The following is a 4120-nucleotide window of genomic DNA, read 5'->3' as shown; positions in this document are numbered from 1 at the left end:
AAACAAACTGTGGCCCAGCCATGCCATGGAATACTATACAGCTGTGGAAAAGGAACTCCAGGCTGAAACACCCAACAAGGGAGTCTCGAGTGCATTGTGCTGAGGGAAGGAAGCCAAATATAGATGGTACGTTCCTCAGGATTCATCTGCAGAAGGTTCTAGAACAGTTTACACTTATCTAGAGGAATGGAAAACAGAATAATGGTTCGGAGTTTGGAGGGAGATGAAGAAATACTGTGGAGGGAAGGAGATGTTCCATATCACGTTTTGCTTGGTGGTTTTTCACGAGGATGCGTTTGCCAGACTTACAAACACGTGACTCAAGATATATTTATGGACTGTAAATTACAGTTCAGTCAAAAAATATTAGATGGGTGTTAAAATGTAGACCAAGTATATTTAATGATATGAAAAATGTCCACAGAGTAAGGCTAATTGAGAAATGCAGTTCAAACAGGCACAGCCATACTATCCTCATTTTATGGGGGAAATATACTTTTCTGTTTGTGTGCTATACATTCACAAAAAGTTTTATAAAAATTGGATCAGTGGCTTGGAAGTGATTCATTAAAGTGTAAAAGCCATGCTAATACAAGGTAAATACCTAGAAATATGCTGTAGACATGAGTGGGAGCTACAGATCAGCCCAAATAGGAAAAAAAGAATCTGGATGTTCCAGAACTAGTCAAAGTTGTGAGCGTGAGGAATTCTCACGACCACTGGAAGGAGTGTGAATGAAAAACACAGCGATCAATTGGTGTTTATCAGCTCTCTGGTCACTTGAGCCCTGTTCCTGGTGAGCTAATGATTAGGAAATACTTTTGAAAGATGACGTGGGGCCCCTAGCAATCTGAGCTGCAAAAAAATATCACAGAACATGATGTAGTTTTCAAACAAAATACACTGGCTTCTACCAAATGTTTTTATCCCACTCTCAAACCTGAGCAAAATAATGCAATTATTGTTGTGAACTGGTTGTTAAACACAGCCATTATGAAAAATAAAATTATATAAACTTCCAGTGAAATTATATTAAAACCAAAGCAATAAATATTCAAAGCTTATCACTTGCTACTTATGTTTACTAACATTTTTCTATTATCTATACTCTTGAGGTATTTTACAATATTTATTGTATTAATATCTGTTTGATGGAAACATTATATAATGGTGGGCTACTGTGCTTCTTTTTCCACTTCTGCATTTAGTGACATCATGCTGATGGTTTGAAATCAGCCATGATAAGAGTATTTACATCCTGGAAACAAGCAAACACTACCAACCCAATACATGAATGAAATGAAAGAAATGATGTAAAAGATATCTCAGCTTCTCTCCTGTGATAGTAAAGTGGCTGCCATGGCTCCAGCCATCATGTCCACATCCTATATGGCAGGAAGAGGTAAGAGGAATAGGAAAAAGAGCAGCACCAGCCTTGACCATCCCTTTCATGAGAAAATAAAAACTTCTCCAGAGTTCCTAACTCTGAGGACAAATTGGGGTTTCTTAAGAACATGGAGCTGTTGCACATATGGCTCCATTACCAGAGGTCTGAGCCTTCAGTGATGATTCTTTTCCTGCTGGAGAACAAGATGGATGATTCATCACGGGGGTGTATTTTAAAACTATGTCCAAATGTTTCAGCAGACACAAATGTGGGATTCTTTGCAGCATTAACACAACCAGAGTTGGGGTGTGGAACGTGTGGTCCTTCCCCAAGTGGCAAGGACCAGTTTTCCAGCCCACAGTGATGGTCAGGGGTTTTTGGCAAGAGATGCCTGCATTTTCCCAGTCCTAGTTTGAGCTGATGTCCCGCCACCAGCCACTTGCTCTACAGTTATTCATGAACTTGCTGTTTCTAATTTCACAGAATCAAATAAGAGAAGGGTAAGCCTAGGTGCAGGGCTTCCCAGAAGAACCCACCCATCACTAGGTTAGATCCCTGGGTCTGAAAGATGCCCTGGAGGAGGAAACGGCAACCCGCTCCAGTATTCTTGCCTGGAGAATCCCATGGACAGAGGAGCCTGACGGGCTACAGTCCGTAGGTTGCAGAGAGTCAGGCATGACTGAAGGGACTCAGTATGTACACACACAAGCCTGGGTGTGGCACCATCCACAGCTCTGCCAGTGACCTGGAGCTGGATGGACACAGCATTGTGAAACATCAAACATCAAAGCAACTCTCTTGGTGGCAGGAAATGGTCCGCTGGGGTTTTAAATTCTTTGTTTCAAGACTGTCCTGACAAAAAGCTTTTTATCATCAAAGAATGCTCAACCTGACTCTTTATAAGAGAAATAAATGTTAAGGTCATGATCAGATGTAGCTTCTCACCAATCCAGTAGGTGGGAATCACAGATTAGGTGGGAGCATTTACCCTAGAAGTTCTGGGGAAGAGGCAACCTCTTCCATCACACCTCAGGGTACACAAGGAGTTTGGGGGTCATGTGGCTGCAGGAATTACAAGTAAAATGACAGAAGCTTCCACCCAGCAATCCTTCCCACCCCACCCCCATTCTTAGGAATTTACTCTAGAGGAAACCGCACACATGAGTACCAGGAAAACCGCTCTGCTGTAGCATGGTCCATAGCTGGGAAAAACTGGAAATAACCTCCAGGCCCATAAGTTGATTAAACAAATTACCGTCTATCTGTACTAAGGAATATTACTTTTTACCAGAGAACAGGGCAATTCTGTGTAAAAATGTGGACCTTTCTCTAACTCGGGGTTCATGCCCCTGCTCCACCCTAGCTGTCCCCTTTCAGGGTCTGTAGGGACCTCTACACTGCTCAACCCAGAGAATGGTCACTGATTCCACCTGGTCCAGCCCCCAGCATCACCCATCTGGACAAGCTCGGGTGCCTCCACTGGGGTTCCAGGCTCCTGTCCAGGTCACATACTGTCTGTCCTCCCCACCACAGCCATGAGGGTGTGCCTGTGAACACGAGTCAGGCCCTGGTCCTCCTCTGCCCACAGCCCTCCAGGCTCCCACCTCCTTGAGGTCAAAGCCCGAGTCCTCCCCCTGGCCCACAAGGTCCTACAGGATCTGCCCCACCCCTTTCCTGCCCTCCCTTCCACCCTCTCTCCTCCTTGTTCACTCTGCTTCAGACAAAAGGAGCCACAAGGAGCTCTTTTCCAAGTGTACACCTGATTTGTTCCCTAACTTCCTTCAGGTCTTTGCTCAAAGGTCACCTTCTTGATGAGACGCTGAACATCCTATAAATAAGACAGTATCAACTCTCTGCCCTCATCTCTCCTCCCTTTTTTGCCATGTAGTATCTACAGCCTTCTAATCTGTTCCATAGTTTGGTTATTCATCCTGCCTGCCTCCCCTGAGACACTGTGAGCTACCATGGACAGAAATGTTTTGTTTGTTTTGGCCTGTTTTCTTCCCCTGTGTACCCTAAGCTCCTGAAATGGAACCAGACAGCAGGGCCCTCTGTCAGAGTTCACATTCAGAGCGACTGAATGTAGACAGTTTGAATGTACACTTTCACCCCTACATTAATGAATCAGGATTCATCTCTAAGGAAGAGCTGTCCCTTCTCCCTCAGTCCATTTATGTATTAATTCAATTATTTATAGCAGTTTGGATATTTCACTCTCTTACATTACAACCTAATACTATCATTTTTATTATTCAAATTCTTCTAGTGTTGGTTATTGGGGGTGGCTTTGGTTTGGGCTGTTTGTGTATACAAATATATACATACACACACCTATATCTCCTTACTTTCTGGCAACACAAGATGCTCCAGATTTACCTTGCGTTTCCCCTGCTCCATGCAGCATAAAGTTAATGATTTCTCCAAGAAGCTCTTACTCCTTTTATTGGAGAATGGTACTTAGAAACCAAATTGCAGATGCCAGGGATGCTCATTGCTGCAAGAGAATCAGACTATCCAGGCATACAGACATCTGTATTTACTTCCATGTGTACCTGTACTATCTTACTATATCTATCTAATCTTTCTCTATATATCGAGGACCATGAATTAATACTGGGACTTCTGGTTCCAGCCTAGCACATGGTTTGTTCTACCTTCCCGCCTTCTTGACTTACTTGTAATTTCTTTCTGACTGAGAGGAACCCGGCTCTCATCATCTACCATTTATTGACT

This window comes from Capra hircus, chromosome 7 (genome assembly GCF_001704415.2).
Source record: "Capra hircus breed San Clemente chromosome 7, ASM170441v1, whole genome shotgun sequence".
NCBI classification, from domain to species: domain Eukaryota; kingdom Metazoa; phylum Chordata; class Mammalia; order Artiodactyla; family Bovidae; genus Capra; species Capra hircus.
Note: the sequence above shows the minus strand (reverse complement) of the source record.